The sequence below is a fragment of the Silene latifolia genome, chromosome Y (assembly GCF_048544455.1).
Source record: "Silene latifolia isolate original U9 population chromosome Y, ASM4854445v1, whole genome shotgun sequence".
Taxonomy (NCBI): domain Eukaryota; kingdom Viridiplantae; phylum Streptophyta; class Magnoliopsida; order Caryophyllales; family Caryophyllaceae; genus Silene; species Silene latifolia.
Window position 1 is genome coordinate 3,493,286 of NC_133538.1, and position 20,323 is coordinate 3,513,608.

Sequence of the window (20,323 nt, forward strand, 5' to 3'; positions counted from 1 at the left end):
TTGCCACACATGGAATAGGTAAGAAAATGGACACAGAGTTTCGGGTCTTCTACAACTTGGAATGGAACATCATTTAAGTGTACTCACATTGACTGACATGTGTTGTTGTTCGTTTTAAAATGTCTCAAATCAATTATGTTGGATTAAGTGTCCCCGACAATAATGCGATCACAATTGTCAATCATGATGATCACATGTTTAAATCTCATATTTAAGAATGCATGAGGGAAAGTAATATTTTACAGTCAACTGGTCCACACATATCGGTAATGATTGGCTGACTAGAGTTTGACATTACTGTCGTGCGACGGTGGTGATCAGTTGATACCCTGAGGTCATACCTATAGGGTAATACTCTTAATTGATTATTTAATTAATCGTACACCGATACGAGTTAAATAAATTGCTTAAAATTGACGGATTATTTTGTGAGTAAAATTAACGTGTCTCATTGTAATTCGATTAAATTAGATACGGTCTAAGTAATCGAATTGTTTTATTACTTAGATTAAATTATTGTTTACGAAACAATTGAAACAGGTTGAATAATTTATTATAAATATAAGTCGTTGTAATTTATAATTCGATAAACCACTTTGGTACATGTAATCAAGAATTACTATTTAAATTTTGTATGTGACATATTTTATTAATATGTTGATTTTTAATATGTTAAAAATACACTATAGTGTAACATGCCATGTAACATGTGACACATGACAAAATTGACAAATGACAAAATAAAATGGACCTTCCATTTTATGTTAAGTGTACCGAAAATGGGGAGGGTTAGGGTTTAAAATTGTGTTGATTATTTTAAATAAGAAAACACAATGATTACTCTAGCTTATAGCCATGCATACCTAGTTTGCCTTGGGTTGAATGTGAAGCTCATGCATTGACTCTCTTCCCTCTTCTTAACCGGTTTTATGCATAGAAAAGCCAAGGGCTTTTCTCTTTTTAATTCACAATTTTCACTACATAATTTTTAGTGTTAGAAAAATTATAATTCTCTACAATTTGTGAAATAAAACTTAGAGAAATAAACCTCAAAAATACTCCTCTCTTGACCGAAATAAAAGAGAACAAAACATCATTTTGTGTCAAATTTTAAGCTTGTTTTAATTAATACTAGTCTTATATTAATTAAAATAATTAAGGGGTTACCTTGGGTATAATTCCTTAGGAGAGATTCTCAACTTGAATCTTATTCTTCCATTTTGGAAAGCTCAAGAACTAGTAAGTAGGTGAGCTTACTAGTGCCCATTTATCCGAAAGTATCAATGTAAGAATTGATTTTTCTCCTTATACTTTGTAATAGTTTTGCATGCATAAGATCCGTTTTAATTTTATGACTAAATTAAACTATCATACTATGAATAGGTAAACATATGAGATTAATGAATCCTAACAAATTCTTGTTGTCACAGGAAATGGTAAAGGAAAAGATAGGATAGAATATGTGGATGGAAAAGTGTACTTTTATTGAAATGAATAATAAATGTATAGACTCGAGAAAACATGTGACTCGTGGGACAGCCCCTAGGTTGTCACTAGGAATGGAAATGGACACGCAGAAAGAGACTAGAAAAATTAGGGAAAGAAAGCCTAGGACTCGGACTAGGACTTGATCTTATATAAAGACTCTTAATCATCGGCCCACGCTCGAACATTTATTCTTCTGGCAACTGGCTTTGGCATCTGACTTTGAGCATTCACCCATTTGAGCACCTCGTCCTCATCATTGGGAATACTGGAAGGATAACAGTCAAGAAGAGTTTCCTGATAAGTCGTATATCCACGAGGATTGTCTAAGATGCTTTGTGGGCTAAAGGTTGAGAGGGACAATTTGCCACTTTCGATCATATCCTGAATGACATGTTTTAATTTGAAACATTTCTCTGTATCGTGCCCTTTGCCCGTGTGATACTGGCAATGGGCATTACTACCCCAGAATCTAGACTTCTTTTCTGGATCTGGTGTTGGACCGATAGGCTTCAACATTCGTCGCTCCATTAGTCTCTAAAGGGCATCACTGTATGTAATACCAATGTTGGTAAATTTCCTAGGAGGCGTATCCTTCTTCTCGGAAGCCTTTGTGAATGACCTTGGAGAGTTGTTAGGTTTCTTTGACGAAGGCTCCATGAGGTTGCCTTTGTTGATTTTGATTCTTGGATGGGAAGAACTAGGAATAGATTTCTCACTTTTTGCTTTCTCCTTAGGACTGTCGGGTTGAGGTTTTGCCTAGACACTTTTCATCTTGAGAGGCTGGTCCTCAAGCTTCTTACCCATTTCAGCAAATCGGTCCTCCATATTGGAAAGCCGAGAGTTTAGGTTATCAATGGCTCCCTCTATCTTGAAAAATTTATTGTTGAAGGTAATGGAAAGCATGATTATTCCACTTTGTATATAATCGTCTTCAAGGACATTGATCTCTTCGCTATCATGAGGAGCGAGGAGGTGAGAACAGTCTAGGAATGATTCTTCATCATGCTTAATGGTATTAGACCAAAGAGGGTCGATCTTCTTGGATTGCTTGATGGAAGTGTTGGAGCTTGTGTCCTCCACAAATTAGTGAGATAACATTTGTAAATCTCTTACAGGTTCACAAGGGTATACTTCGTATATTTAATCAGTTGATTAACGTTTACCTAATAACGGTTGGCTTGCTAGAGAGTTTGACGTTATTATCATACAGATGGCGGTGATCAACTGGTCCCTAAAGGTCACACCTATAGGACGTGTTTGAGAAATGTGGTCATAGAAATATAATCACATTGATGCCCAAAATGACTAAAAAGTTAGTCAATGTGTTGATGAGATAATTATTTAATGAAAATTAAATAATATTAAGTTGAGACAATTAATCACAATTCGTAAATTAAATATAATAAGTTATATTTAAATTTAATATATATAAGGTTAGTTTGGACGAATTAATCTGTTAATTCGTAGTTAAATATAATCAGTTGTATTTAATATCAACAAGTTGAATGTGTCATAGTGGTAATAGTGAGGGTACACATACCAAGAGGTCATGGGTTCGATCCTCACTAGATGACAATTTAACACACTTTATATATTTTTGGAAAGACCAAAAATAAGGAAATTTTTATTTATTATTTCGGTCATTATTGGCCGAAAATTAGGAGATTAATATATTTACTAATTGAATTGGTAATTCGGTCTATATAAGAGAAAAGGGGAGAATTATTTCTAACCTAATGTTTTTTCTGACCTAGCCTCTCTTTCTCATCACAAGAACACAAAGACAATAAAATTTTACAAAAAAATTTAGATTGATTTCTAGCATAATCAAAGGGCATGTCTCAGATCGTCTTGGGTGCAACAAATACGCGAATATCAATTTTGATATTGTTCTTAGGCCAATTTTGCTAGGACCTGAGGTTAATTCTAAATCCTTTTACTTTTGTTTATGTATTTTATTTTATGACCTTAGATCATCTTTGTTAAATCGTTATAATCCTTCATGTTAAAGGGAATTATACAGATTATTTCCCACAAGTGGTATCAGAGCACTAGGCTACGATTTTAATCTTGATGATTTTCATAAAAATTGTATGTAAACTTTAACCTGTTTTTCGAAAAATTTGGGTTTCGAATTTTATGATTCGGAATTTTTTTTTGTGTGTGCCGTTTTTTTCCTTTCTAGTTTGATGATATTTTTTTCCATTCTATTTTTCATATTATAGTTTATAATCAGTTAAAATTATCATATGAAGAATTGGTTGTTTTAATTTAATGCAGATTAAGTTAAAATTGAATGGAATCATCATGTTTATGATAAAAAGATTGTTTTTGCTATATAGTTTTTGGCATATAAATTTATCATGTTCATTATTTCATATGCTAATCATGTTCTAATAGCAAAGGTAAACAATTTAGTCATCAAATCAAGTTTTAGGGCATTTTGCCGCAAAAGGAAAGAAAAAAAAGGAGAGGCCGTTTTTAGGGTTTACCGAAAAAAAAAATTGTTAATTTTTGTTTTTGGTAAACCGAGAAAAAGAAAAGAAAAAAAATTAGGAAAGTTTTTTTTATTGCCTTTTGCCGAAAAAGATGGAGAAAAATTTTTATGGAAGGTTTTTCCTTGTTTTTTTTCGTATTTACCAAATTAAAATAGGAAAGGGGTTGTTTTTTTTTATTTCAGCCGTGACAAATTAAAAAAAAAATTGTTTTTTTGGCCGAGACATATTTAAAGCATTGGATTTATTTTTTATTTTGGCCAATTAGTTATTGTGAATCGGTTCACAATTTTATGATACCGAGTTATTTTAAAGCGGTTTAAAATTTTGACGGATAGAATTCATATTACAAGTTTAATATGGATTGAAATGAAATTAATGTGATTAAATTGCGGAATTGTCACTTAATTTAATTTAAATAAGTGGTTTGAATAAATTAATCAACATAATTAATAAATTGTGTAATGAATGTTTAATTTATTTTAGTTGATGCTTTTAATTTTGTTGAATGAATCGAATGAATGAATTTTATTTACGTATTTATTTTTGCAATCGGTTGTATTTTGTAATACTTAGTGTGGCCTTAGTCAATTATGTTTTCGTAATGAAGGAAACATAATTTTTATGTAATTATGAGATCTCGAATCTCCTTTATTTTAGTTTTGGGTTTTGAAATTAGAATGTAATTAATAGGTCAATTATGTAATTTTAATTATTGTAATTTCAAAGAAGACTAAAGATGAAGATTCAAGCTCACTCCCGCTACATGGATCAAGATGGAACATCAAGACAAGCTTCTCGGGTCCAAGGATGGATTCCAAACTTGTATTTATTGTTCATTTTGATAGGATAGGCCACACTAGGACTTTTACTGTTTTTTTTACGTTTTTCATTTTATTGCTTTTCATTCACATGCTAGTAATTGCATCATATTCCGCCTAAAACCAAACCACCTACTACTAAAATGCATGAAAATTGACTCATATAGTTGTATGTTAGTTTTCATGGACATGCAGATGTCACAGTCTTTAAGCCATCACTTTAGTTTAAATCATTCTCGCATGCTAGATAATAGTTCACTTAAAATGAATTAAAAATAGTTGATGGGATCTTCCTCTAAAAACCGAAAATTGAGATTAGTCTTTATAAGGGCAAACATCTATGAGTCCCTTCTTCGTCGGTAGGCCTAATATGACCCCTTCTACGTTGGGTAAGTAGTTGTGTTGACTTAGTTTACCTCAACATCATAGTCAGAAGAGTTTCTCGTGATTATGATGGACTAAAGATAAATTTACTGAGAAATTTATCGACCAGGAATTCTAACGGTAGAATTAGCTAACAGGTTAGCTTATCAATTTACAGAGAATTGAGTCTTGGGGTCATTTATATAATTCTTGAGGGAGGTGAATTGTATAAATGTTTTTTTGAGTCTTCGCGTTATGACATTAGTTCATTAGACTTAAAATAAAAACGATGCATGCTTATTATTTTATTCTTCTTTCGCAGTGTAGAACACGTTTATTATCAATAATACTGTTACAACAAATGGCTGGAAATAACGCAATCCCAATGCCTAGTGCCACACTAGATCGTTCATCCTGGTGAAAGTATTCATGGACCAAATGAATCGGTCCACGCGGCGAAGAATGATGGGTCCAACTGCGCGGACTGGGAGCGCCACTACGGAATGCTGCCATTGCGACGATAAGCTCGGGTATTTAATCGAGCCAATACCGTCAACCCAGGCCCAAATGCGGGAGCCAACGAGTCACTCGCTTATAGTGATTTCGTTATGGAAGCGGGTGCGATAAAGAACGTACTCATCTTTGCAATGGAAACCAATTTGGAGAGACGCTTCATTGCCCAAGGTGCAAACAAGATTTTCACCACGCTCACTAATGAGTTCTCAAAGGCACCGAGAATCATCACATATGAGCATACACAGTCGCTTCTTTGACGAAACTCGAAAAGACCAACCGGTTAGCCCACACATTCTTCACATGATTGAGAATGTCGAGCTGGAGTCACGATTTGTAGAATCGGTGAGAGCATTGTCATTGACCGAATGCTTCATTCTCTTCACGATGGTTTTGCCCTTTTTCAGGGCGAACTACTACATGAATGACTTGAAAAAGAGTCCTCATGAGCTATACTCCCTTCTCGTACGGGCCAGAAGGATATGAAATTGAGTGGGAGCATGAAGCGGGATGTTCTCACGATTCACAACAAGAGTAAAGGTAAGGGCAAGGCTCATGGCGACCTAGGTGTAGGTAAGCCAAAGTTTAAGAAGCGAGGAAACGGTAAGAGTGCGCCTGGTGAGACTAGTGGCTCACAGGGCAAGACAAAGAGCAAGGGCGGTCTGCCTTGGTGTCCTCACGGTAGACGGGACAGTTCCTCCTCCAATGTCCATTCTTGTGACAATGGTGGCACTCTATGTCACCGCCCTTTGCTCTTTGTCTTGCCCTGTGAGCCACTAGTCTCACCAGGCGCACTCTTACCGTTTCCTGGCTTCTTAAACTTTGGCTTACCTACAGCTAGGTCGCCATGAGCCTTTCCCTTACCTTTACTCTTGTTGTGAATCGTGAGAACATCCTACTTCATGCTCCCACTCAATTTCATATCCTTCTCGGTCTGTACGAGAAGGGAGTATAGCTCATGAGGACTCTTTTTCAAGTCATTCATGTAGTAGTTCGCCCTGAAAAGGGCAAAACCATCGTGAAGAGAATGAAGCATTCGGTCAATGACAATGCTCTCACTGATTCTACAATTCAGTGACTCCAGTTTCTCGACATTCTCAATCATGTGAAGAATGTGTGGGCTAACCGGTTGGCCCTTCTGGAGTTTCGCGTCAAAGAAGCGACAGGTATGCTCATATGTGATGATTCTCGGTGCCTTTGACAACTCATTAGTGAGCGTGGTGAAAATCTTGTTTGCACCTTGGGCAATGAAGCGTCTCTGCAAATTGGTTTCCATTGCAAAGATGAGTACGTTCTTTATTGCACCCGCTTCCATAACGAAATCACTATAAGCGAGTGACTCGTTGGCTCCTGCATTTAGGCCTGGGTTGACCGGTATTGGCTCAGTTAAATACCTGAGCTTATCGTCTGCAATGGCAGCATAACGTAGTGGCGCCTCCCAGTCCGCAAAGTTGGACCCATCATTCTCCAGTCGCGTGGACTGATTCATTTGGTCCATGAATACTTTCAGCCAGGATGAACGATCTAGTGTGGCACTAGGCATTGGGATTGCGTTATTTCCAGCCATTTGTTGTAACAGTATTATTGATAATAAGCGTGTTCTACACTGCGAAAGAAGAATAAAATAATAAGCATGCATCGTTTTTATTTTAAGTCTAATGAACTAATGTCATAACGCGAAGACTCAAAAAAACATTTATACAATTGACCTCCCTCAAGAATTATATAAATGACCCCAAGACTCAATTCTCTGTAAATTGATAAGCTAACCTGTTAGCTAATTCTACCGTTAGAATTCCTGGTCGATAAATTTCTGTAAATTCAATCTTTAGTCTATCATAATCACGAGAAACTCTTCGGACTATGATGTTGAGGTAAACTAAGTCAACACAACTACTTACCCAACGTAGAAGGGGTCATATTAGGCCTATCGACGAAGAAGGGACTCATAGATGTTTGCCCTTATAAAGACTAATCTCAATTTCCGGTTTTTAGAGGAAGATCCCATCAACTATTTTTAATTCATTTTAAGTGAACTATTATCTAGCATGCGAGAATGATTTAAACTAAAGTGATGGCTTATAGACTGTGACATCTGCATGTCCATGAAAACTAACATACAACTATATGAGTCAATTTTCATGCATTTTAGTAGTAGGTGGTTTGGTTTTAGGCGGAATATGATGCAATTACTAGCATGTGAATGAAAAGCAATAAAATGAAAAACGTAAAAAAAAAACAGTAAAAGTCCTAGTGTGGCCTATCCTATCAAAATTAACAATAAATACAAGTTTGGAATCCATCCTTGGACCCGAGAAGCTTGTCTTGATGTTCCATCTTGATCCATGTAGCGGGAGTGAGCTTGAATCTTCATCTTTAGTCTTCTTTGAAATTACAATAATTAAAATTACATAATTGACCTATTAATTACATTCTAATTTCAAAACCCAAAACTAAAATAAAGGAGATTCGAGATCTCATAATTACATAAAAATTATGTTTCCTTCATTACGAAAACATAATTGACTAAGGCCACACTAAGTATTACAAAATACAACCGATTGCAAAAATAAATACGTAAATAAAATTCATTCATTCGATTCATTCAACAAAATTAAAAGCATCAACTAAAATAAATTAAACATTCATTACACAATTCATTAATTATGTTGATTAATTTATCCAAACCACCTATTTAAATTAAATTAAGTGACAACTCCGCAATTTAATCACATTAATTTCATTTCAATCCATATTAAACTTGTAATATGAATTCTATCCGTCAAAATTTTAAACCGCTTTAAAATAACTCGGTATCATAAAATTGTGAACCGATTCACAATAACTAATTGGCCAAAAAAAATAAAATCCAATGCTTTAAATATGTCTCGGCCAAAAAAACAATTTTTTTTTTTTAATTGTCACGGCTGAAATAAAAAAACAACCCCTTTCCTATTTTAATTTGGTAAATAGGAAAAAAAAAAACAAGGAAAAACTTTCCATAAAAATTTTTCTCCATCTTTTTCGGCAAAAGGCAATAAAAAAACTTTCCTAATTTTTTTTCTTTTCTTTTTCTCGGTTTACCAAAAACAAAAATTAACAAATTTTTTTTTTTTTTTCGGTAAACCCTAAAAACGGCCTCTCCTTTTTTTCTTTCCTTTTGCGGCAAAATGCCCTAAAACTAGATTTGATGACTAAATTGTTTACCTTTGCTATTAGAACATGATTAGCATATGAAATAATGAACATGATCAATTTATATGCCAAAAAATATATAGCAAAAACAATCTTTTTATCATAAACATGATGATTCCATTCAATTTTAACTTAATCTGCATTAAATTAAAACAACCAATTCTTCATATGATAATTTTAACTGATTATAAACTATAATATGAAAAATAGAATGGAAAAAAATATCATCAAACTAGAGAGGAAAAAAACGGCACACACAAAAAAAAATTCCATATCGTGTCCCTTACCTCGATGGTACTGACAATATGAATTGCCCTTCCTCCTAGGGAATATCTTTTCATGGTCTGGGGTTTGACCAATTGGGTGAATATTTCCCTGGGAAACCAGTCTTTGTAGAGCTACCTGATATGTGGTTCCGAAGTAAATGAACTCTCTACGAGCTCGTCTCGACTTTCTGGGTGGAGTTTCCAAGAGGTTGACTCCCTTATCTTCATTGGCCTTCTTAGAAGGGTGAGTTGTGTCGAAGCTATGACCTGGCCTTGGGGTACGAGAAGATGGTAAAGCTTTCATCATGCTCATATTGTTTTCCATATTGATGACACGAGTGCTCAAATCTTCGACGGTGGCCTGGAGTTTAATGACTGCAGTACTTAGTCCCTCGATGACGATAGATAAACGTTGTTGAACATTTTCATTGGAAATCCCAGAATTCCTACCGAGAAGAAAATGACGCGCGTTACAACTTGATTTGGCATGGGATCACGCATACTAAGGCGACAAACAAGGGATATACGAAGGAAAATAAATATGAGGACGAGGCGAGATAACTAGACTCTCGATTCGTGAAATCGTAAAATGTCGTGAGTGACTTCTCGTGTTTGGACTCACGGTGTTTGACTTTGACCTTAGACTCGAGTATTGACTTTGACGGGGTGACATTTACATGGTTGACCTTATTGACGGGATTTATGACACGTGATTCTAAAACGTGTGTTTTGACTCGATGTTCGGGTATGTGTGTCCCGAACGTGTCATTAGAAGGATTTGAGAGACGGATTTTGGAACGACTCGACGTGTTAGCCTCGAATGTATGAGTCGAGGTATGGAAATGTTTAGATCCTAACTGAATTAGGGTAGGGGTCCAAAATGTTGGCGTGACGCCTTAGGACTGGACTTGAATTTGAAAAGACCCAAAATGTAAAGGAAGATGGGTTTATAACCCGACAGAGTTTCGACTAGGACATAGTCGGTTTGAACTTTGACTCTAACTTAGCCCAATTGAATTTACATATTCACATTTACATGGTTTGAAAATATTTTGGTTGAAATTGTTTTTGGTTTTTTTTTTGTTTTGACTTTTTACGTTTCTTTTATTTTTCATTTTTTTATTTGATTTTCTGAACTTTGAAAATGGAATTTTACAGAAAGTGATTTTTGAAAGGAAATGTATTTTACATTTACAGAAAATTGGACATTATTTAATTTAGAAAATGGATTTTTAAAGTTTTTTTTTTTTGTTGGAAAATTGAAATTTGAAAATCGGAAAATTCGGCATTACTTGGTTTACAAATATGATATTTAAAAGTTTGAAAATGAGTTTTATTCACATTGATATTATTTTGTTTATAAATGAGGAATTTAGACACATACAAAGTACACATACAAACAGGCATTATAACGATATGCTGAGTGCATTTAAAGGGTTTTGGCTTGAAAGGTGGGTTGCCATACCAAGAAATAAAACCCTGGTCTTTGAAGAGGTCTGTGCCAAACATGAGTAAGGTCGGTTCCTAGTCCATTTCCTCGAGTAGTGAAAGCCCTTGATACAAACATGAGTATGAACCATGGTATGGTTGACGTCAATCGCTATCCATCTCTAGGCCTAAATAAGAATTTGGACCGTCTAAACGGGATGATTGGTCGAATGCGTTGGGTTAAGCCTAGGAAGGCCAAATAAAATGACCTAAGAAGGTCGAGTAATGAAAATCGACAACTGTCTCGTATAAACTATTCCCTAACCCTGTTCAAGTTTCACCCTGGGTAACACGTAAGTGTATCATCCCCAGCAGAGTCGCCAAACTGTGGACATAGGCCACCCGCGGCGCGCGCGAAAGGGCTTGAATACGCGTGCATTTGTGGAGTCGCCACCAATTTTTATGGGAAATTGGAACCGTTCGAATACCTCGTGCCATGTCAAGACAGAAAGTAATGACATGAACACTAAGAACTCGTTACCCTTAGCATTCTATGTCTAGAATGACTCTCGTGGATGCCAATGACCACGGATGTTCACAGAGATCTGGAGTAAGGGGTGAGGGTACGTATTAGGAAACTCTTTAATTGAACACCTAATCCCGCCCGCCTCGATAGCGGCCTCTACTAATGATTAGGGAAATAGTTCATAGTTGATATATCGTCGATGTAATGCATGCAATGCAATAAACAATGGATTAATCCTAGCATGTGAATTAAACTAAGTCGGTTAACACGTAATTGAGCAAACAATTGGGGTTGAAGTTGGAAGTTAGATTAATTACATGTGGAAAGCAAGTAAATAAATCATACAAAGGCAATCAATAAATAAATTACAATAATTACAAAGTTTAATTGATCTATGTCAAAAGCACGCTCAAAACGGAATTTTGAAGAAGATAATAAAAGAATTAGGATTAAAAGGTGAAAACTACGTTAGATTAGAGGCGATAATACAATTAATATTCGATTTAATACATAATTAGATGCTACGTCAAAGCGAGAAAGAGTTTAGGGAGATAAGCCATCCCAGAACAGGCGCAGCATCTGCTGCGTCCTTTGGAAGAGGCGCAGCATTCCCTGCGTCAGTTTTCGAGTTTGACTCTGTCTGTGAAGTCAGAACCGTGGTCTCTTAATGTTCATTGGTAAATTTAAGATCAATTATTAATTTGGAACTTGAGTAAAAGTGATTTAGCAGGTTGTATACATCTGGAACCGTCATAAAAGCGACAAAAACAGAGTAAAACGAATTAAAACAAGTTAGATTTTATTTACGGTGTCGGAATTAATTTATTTACTAAACTTGGAATTAAGACGGTTGGAAAAAAAAAAACAGAACAGAATATGAAAAGTATGTACAAAATATGAATCCCAGAAACATGACATGGACTAATCGAGTTCCTAAAATCCGGGTTTGATATAGTGACGAAAACCCGCAAAAATCGAATTATAAGGGATTTAAGTCTAAATAAAACATTATAATTCGAAGGGATTAATAAAAACACGATTATGTACTGATACGAACAAATAAAAGAAAGAAATAAGAAAAACAAGAAAGTTGCAGAAGGCCGAGGAAGAAGAAGAAGAGCAGGAGCAGCGGCAGCCTCTGGAAGAGGCGCAGTGTATGCTGCGATTCTTCGATGAGGTGCAGCTTCTGCTGCGTTTCTTCTCGACGTCAGACCTCTGTTGTTTTGTAAATACGGTTTTGAAAGATGGTTTTTAAGACGGTTTTGAACATGCTTTTGATATAAATCTACATTAGTGATACAAAATAAAAATACATTAAATAAAATTGGGATTTTACACCCTCAGACTTACTTGTTAGCGTCTCGAGATTTAACTAAATTGGTTTTTAGTGGTAACTCGACTCGATCTATGCAAATATGAAAGTTCCCTTGAAAAAGGATTTTAAAAGATTGATTAATTATGGTGCAGTGGTCAAATTGGTCGGTCATGCAAACGTGACTGGTACTCAGAATGATCTGAGCTTACGTGGTCGATTGATCAAGCACTTAGTCGTCAAAAGCTTAGATCAAGGTCTAGAATGCAAAGAGAGAAGAGAAGGGCGGACACTCGAGTGAAAAATATGTGAGGCAAAGGCCTCTATTTATACCAAACACACGAAGGAATTATGGTAAAAATAGGATACGGAAGGAAAAATCCGGAAACAACTGACTTAGGTTGAAACACGAAAACTTGGACAAAAAGAAAGTCCTGAGAAAAGGCGCAGCAGGAGCTGCGTCCCTTTAGAAGAGGGACAGCACTTACTGCGTCCTTTCTCGGGTAGGGTTCTTCTGCGCGAGAAAACGCGTTTGACAGCCTATCGTATTTGAGGTATAACTTTCTCTACAAGACTCGGATTAAGGTGATTTTGGTGGCGTTGGAAAGCTAAGAATATATCTATAACTTTCTGTGAAATAGGTCAGACCCAAAAAAGTCGTTATCACCTCGTAAAATGGGCCTAAAGGTCAGGTTGTCATTTTAGCTAAATGAAATGCACATTTTGTAATGTAAACTGTAAGTTTAGCCCAAAAAGTGACATGGGACTCAAAATGAGATATACACATAACATTTTATGACATCCTAACCTTAGGTAGACAAGCACATTGCTTTTGGACTCGGGATTTGACGGTTTTAGGAAATGAAGACGGTTTTTTACCCGGACTCCAAATGTACTCTAATTACTGCCAAAACGACCGTAATGACACCTAGATGACAACCAAGGGGTAGACACAAGTGTATGAGTTACCTTTTATTAACCGGTTTACAAAACGTCATAAAATCGTGACATATGCTAAACATGCGGCCTAATCATCACTGGGTGTTTGACGGGAGGTGTAAAAATGAGGTATCTACATTGTGGTCAAGAGTACCCGGGTCACTCACCTAGCAAGGGAGGATTTTGGGCTTGGCTGCGGTCAGCTTTAAGGCACAACGAGGACGTTGTATTCTGTAAGTGGGGGTGTTGAATTTGTAACACCTTAAGAGATTGAGAGTAAATGTTGTTCCATATCGGGAAATTGAGGAGCTTGTGATATGTTTATAAGGGATTTCACCCATCATTTAGTAACAAGGCCTTGTACTTTTGGGCTTAAGTGAGGACAAGTAATGGGCCACAAGGTACACATCCCATCTTATTGGGGTTGTGTTACGACCGTGGTGGGTCGGGTTATTATAGGCATACCGTCTTGCACTATGACCATCCTTGGCCAAAGTTCATAATGTCTTTCATGTCTAGCAGTTGAGGAAGTATGTAACTGATCCTACTCATATGTTATCATCTGAGACAGTTGAGATGGATGAGAATTTATCTTATGTTGAGGTGGCTAAGGAAATATTAGGCAGAAAAATGAGAAAGACTAGAAAAGGCGAGACAGCATTAGTAAAGGTTCTTTTGTCTAATCATAATGTAGAAGAGGCTACTTAGGACGTTGAAGCTAAGATGAAAGAGAAGTATCTCCATTTATTTGCTTAAGGTATGTTGGTTATGCTGGAGTCAGTGTCCTCCACAATAGTGCGTTTACATATTAAATCTCATTAAAGTAATATCATCAGGATATTTATTATTTACGTTAATCAACTGACGAGGATCAAATAATAAATATCCTGATGATATTCCTTTAATGAGATTTAATATGTAAACACACTATTGTGGAGGACACTAACTCCAACAATTCTCAATAAAGTTATTATTTAATTATGCGATAATTGAATAATAAATTTATTGAGAATTGTTGGAGTTAGTGTCCTCCACAATAGTGCGTTTACATATTAAATCTCATTAAAGAAATATAATCAGGATATTTATTATTTGATCCCCTCATCTGTTGATTAACGTAAATCGATAACGGTACACGTATATTAACGGAGTGTTTTGGACAAAATTAATCGGGAAGCATTTAAACATAAAACGATGTTTAAAGTAAATTTACACGTATTTGTGCGACAAATATAAGAACCGATTTGGACCCGTTAATGGGTCATGGAAATCGTGTAAATGGGATTGTCGGTTGGTTTAGACAAAATCAGTCCACTTACACATTTTACTTCCCTAAATACTTTTATTCTTTTCGAAACTATGCACCATTGGGCATATTAAAATAAGAAAAGATAACACTCCACTCATTCTCTCTCAAAACTGGCTCCCCCCCGCCTAACACTCTATCAATTGTTCAATTTTACACACTTGAACATTTTGCATGTGAAGAAAAATTATTCATCTCTCTAAAAATAATAAAAACCATTTAGTAAGATTTGTTAGTAAAACAAAATATTTACTAAGATTGTTAGTAATATTACAAATATTATCAAGGTTAAATTTAACAAGTATCTAGTTAATACTTGTTAGATTATTGGGTTTTGTTCTTTGGTGCATATTCAAGGAGATCTTCTAATTTGAAGATTTGTTCTAGGAGGACCATCCATCTTTTATTAGCACAAGAACAATCTAGATAGGTGATCTAGATTGTGCCCATATTACCATCAAAATCAATGTAAGGAAATTGTATTTCCTTAATCTTTATTATTATGCTTTTATATTTGCATACATGTTACATAGATCACATAAAAACGAATTATGAGATAATTTGATTTTTAATTAGAAAGTCTAATATGGATCTATGATCATTCAAGTGGTATCATGACCTAGGCTTGTAATTTGCATGTTGATTTTAAGCATATTATACAAATTATGAGATAATATGAAAAACTCAAAAATTGTGTTAGAAGAGGTTTTAGCATGAAAATTTTTGAGCATGCATGCCTACTGATCTTAAAAGGTTTGTGGTAAAATTTGGTGACTTGTGAAGTTATTTTGCTATTTTTAATGATTTTTGTAGAAAACCGAGTCAAAAATGACGTATTTTGGTTAAGAGTTAACTAAAAATAGTTAAAGGTTGATTCGGGTCATGAAATTTTTATATTGTTTCATGCATATGCAGATTGTATGTAAAATTTCGAAGGTTAGCTTGAAGTTTTATATGTTTATTGATTTTATGAGATACGACAAAAGTGAAATAAATTTATCATATATTTGAAACATTTGTTCCTGCCCTTGATAAATTTATGTAGATTTAAAAATATGATTTAAAAGTTAAAAGAGAAATTTAAAATGTGATTTCACCTTGTTTTGATGTTTATTGGTTTTAGTGTTTAAAAACCGATAAATATCGATCTTTTTCTTCATAAAATTTATCCGAAATTTTTGGGCAATTTTTCTGACATTTTGGTGTTCATGGGAGTGTTCCAGAATACTCAAAATTTTTTGTTTCATTTTTTGGTAATATTTTCAATTATTTTGGATTTATTACTTAAAAGTTATGATTTTATCAATTAAATTAGCAAATATCACCAAATCAAACTAATTATTCATCATCAAATTAGTGAGGACTAATTTTGAGGTCCAAAACAGTTTGGACAATTAGTTTGTACTTAAATGAGAATTAAGAGTTGATTATTGATTTTTACAAGTTAAAAATCGATTAAATCCACAAAACCGAGCAAGATACCAACGATTGTAAGATAGGGCGATTTTGGCATCATTTTATAGCATTTTAATCATATTTATTTATGTTGAATGAATGATTGTCATTTATTTAAAGTATTTATTTTGTTGTACCTAGTATGGCCTAGTTTATTTTAATCGTTATTACCCGAAATGAATGGGAATAGCGATTTGTTTGTAATTTAAATATGATCTCGTATCGTCAGTTTGTAATTAATTAATAGTTTTATTTATTTTATTAATTAATGTATAATAGGAATAGTTTTGTAATTTAATTGTAATAGTTATTTTTACCGGCGTTTCCAAAAGACGGATTTACATCGAGACGGAGTCTATTTTTGGAAAGGTGTTCCAAATCCCACTAGAAGAAGCTCCTTTGGAAGATGTTCCTATGAAGAGGCAAGGGACCAAGGAGTTGGTTTCCGATATGTAATAGTCTAGTTTTTATTAACTGGGAGGCCATACAAGGATTATTCATCTGCTTTCTTGCTTTTATTTTTCTGCGCATGCCAAAATCGCCATTCACATGCATTTTATTTTCGTGGTTGTCAATTCACGTCATTTACATTCACCGACTTAGTTCACTTATAAGGAATTTATGACTAAATTGACAAGATCTCTCACATAACTAAAATTGAGATTAGCCTTACCAATTAGTAACACCTATGAATCCCTTGTTCATTAGAGTAGCGGCCGTTTCCGTGGGGACCTATGTGCTCACTTTAGTTAGTGGTCTAGAGTTGTATTTAAATAAGTGTTATTTTGTACCAACTTTAACCAAGAACATAATCTCCATTTTTTGCGTTAGACGCGGAAGGCTTTTGTTAGCAACTAATTAATTGTATGATATACAATTTATTTAGTCCCTGACAAAAGCCTTCCGTGTCTAACGCGGAAACGGAGATGATGTTCTTCATTAAAATTGGTACAAAATAACACTTATTTAAATACAACTCTAGACCGCTAGCTAAAGTGGGCACATAGGTCCCAACGGAAACGGCCGCTCCTCTAGCTCCATTGCCTATACGGAGATCCACATCACATTTTCCTAGTGCTCGCATGTCCCTTAAACCCTGCAAATGATTACAAAGGTGAGAGCTAAATTCGGTATCTAGTACCCAAGTGGAAGTTCAAGCATAATTAACATCTATCACATAGAGAGAGGAAATCATACCAATAGGCGTCACACGCCCTTCCTTAAGGTCCTCCAAGTATTTGGGAAAACTCCTCCTATAATGCCCCTTCCCATTACAATGGAAACATTTGGCCTCGGAGAGTTTGACATTCTTTGCCTTGTCTTTGCCATTCTCAACGACTTTCCCCTTTCCCCTGTCTTGTTTCTTTGACGATTTCTTGAATTTGGACTTTTCCTTCCCCTTTCCCTTCTTAACTCCAAGGGACATGTTCTTTAACTTCATGGTTAGAACATCCCCTTTTTCACTCCCACTAGCTTCCATGTCCCTCTCCGCTTGGGTGAGGAGCACATGAATTTCATGATAACTCATATCCATGCCATTCATGTTATAGTTCACCCTAAAATGGGCAAATTTGGAAGGAAGTGAGTGGAGAATGCGATCCACCACAAGAGTCTTAGGAATCTTACACCCTAGACTCTCTAGGATGTCGACATATTCGACCATTTTTAGCACATGGGGACCAACCTTTTAGCCCCTCTCAAGCTTTGCTTTAAAGAAGCGTGCCGCCGCTTCGTAATGGCGGACTTTTGGTGTTTGTGAAAACATAGTATTCATACGAGTGAATATCTCCTACGCATTCAAATAAATCCATGAAAGCTTGAGATTTGGGGATATTGACCATATCAACACATTTTTGATATCATTCGACATCCTCGCATGGTCATCATAGGCGGTCCGCACCACCGATGAAGCCCTTGCACCGGGCTCGATGGGAGAGGCATCGGTCAAGTAAGTGAGCACGTTGTCGGACAACGCGACACTTTTGATGAGGGATTCCCATTAAAGAAAGTTACTACCGTCATCTTTTAATATACATTTGTCCATTACAGACCTTAGCCATGAATCTTTGCCTAGTGTAGTAGTCGATGGAGTTGATAAAGTTGCCATTGCGAATTAAAATGCTACAACAAAATAAGGAAATATTAACATTCATTGTTTTAATTTTACTTGTGAAACATCTTTAACAAGTTTTAACATTTATATAATGATCTCCCACTAAATTATATAAATGATTCTAAGACCCAAATTTTAAACAAAAATGAGCATCGCTTGGGCAAAACATCCCATAATCGTGTAAATTCGATAAGTCAATGGTTCACTAATTCTACCTCTAGAACTCTTGGTTGACGAATTTCCTCAAAAACATCTACTAGCCCTGGAATCGAAGCCCGACTAAAGCGGCCGATAAGACTCCATATGAGATATGGACAGGGAAAGTCCCCCATTTGTCATTCATGCGCATTTGGGGTTACGAAGCGTATTTAAAGATAAAGTATGACAATAAACTTGCACCCAGGTCTGACAAATGTCTTTTTGTAGGATACCCAAGGGAAACACATGGTTACTACTTGTACAATAAATACGAGAACAAAGTGTTTGTGGCTCGTGATGCTGTCTTCCTAGAAAATGAGTTTATTTCTAGAAGACAGAGTGGGAGAAAATTTGAACTTGACGAAGTTCGAGATCCACAAATCGAGAATGAGGTAGAGGAGAACGTGGAGGATAACGTTCCCTCCTCCTCTACAATGGTGATCGTTCCTAGAAAGTAAAGTAGGATTTCTAATCCACCTGACCACTACCTTGGTAACATCGAAGAGGATGGTGTTTTGTTACTTTTGGAAAGTGACGAACCCATTACCTACAAATCGTCCATGTCTAGTCCCGACTCCTCGCTCTGGCTAGAAGCCATGTGGTCCGAAATGGATTCCATGTACGAGAACCAAGTATGGGACTTGGTGGCTTTACCTGACGGTGTGCGACCCCTTCAGTGTAAATGGATATATAAAATTAAGCTCGGCATGGATAAACATATAAATGTTTATAAAGCTAGATTGGTGGCAAAAGGTTTCACCCAAGTTCATGGTTTACACTATGACAAAACATTCGCTCCAGTCGCAATGCTTCGGTCCATTAGGATATTCTTAGCGTTTGCCGCGTTTCATGATTATGAGATTTGGCAAATGGATGTCAAAACCGCCTTCTTGAATGGGATTCTAGAAGAGGAAGTGTACATGATACAACCTAAAGGTTTTGTGGATACATCTAACCTTAAGAAGGTATGTAAGCTCAAGAAGACCATCTATGGTCTTAAGCAAGCATCTCGGAGTTGGAATCATCGTTTTGATCATGTTATAAAACAATATGGTTTCACTAGAAGGGTTGAAGAACCATGTTTATACATGAAGTTTAGTGAGAGTAATGTTGCATTCCTTGTCCTATATATGGATGACATATTGCTCATCGGGAATGATATTCCATCGCTCACTTCCGTTAAGAAGTGACTAGGGAATCACTTCCAGATGAAGGACTTGGGAGAGGCACAACGAATCTTAGGTATCCGGATCTATAAAGATAGGTCCAACAGGATACTAGCATTGAGTCAAGAAGCTTATATTGACAAAGTTCTTGACCGGTTCAATATAAAAGACTCCAAGAGAGGATTTCTACCTATGGGCCAAGGGATTACTTTGAGCAACTCACAGTCTCCCTCTCCCTCTATGGAGATTGAACACATGAAGACCGTCCATTATGCTTCCGCTGTTGGGTCTATCATGTATGCTATGATTTGCACTCGTCCCAACGTTGTGTATGCCTTAAGCATGACAAGTCGTTATCAAGCCAAGCCTAGTAAGAGTCACTGGATAGCCTTAAAGAACATCCTTAAGTACTTGAGAAGGACTAAGGATTCGTTCTTAGTGTTTGAAGGACAAACTGAGTTGCGTGTAAGAGGTTACACGGACGCAAGTTTCCAAATCGATCGGGATGATATGAAATCCCAATCCAGCTATGTGTTTATGCTAAATGGAGGAGCTGTTTGCTGGAAGAGTTTCAAGCAAAGCGTTACCGCGGATTCTACAACAGAGACTGAGTACCTTGCAGCGTCTGAGGTTGCAAAGGAAGCTGTTTGGATTCGGCAATTCATGGAGGGACTAGGAGTAGTCCATTCCGCCAAAGATCCGATCACTCTATATTGTGATAATAGTGGAGCTATTTTTC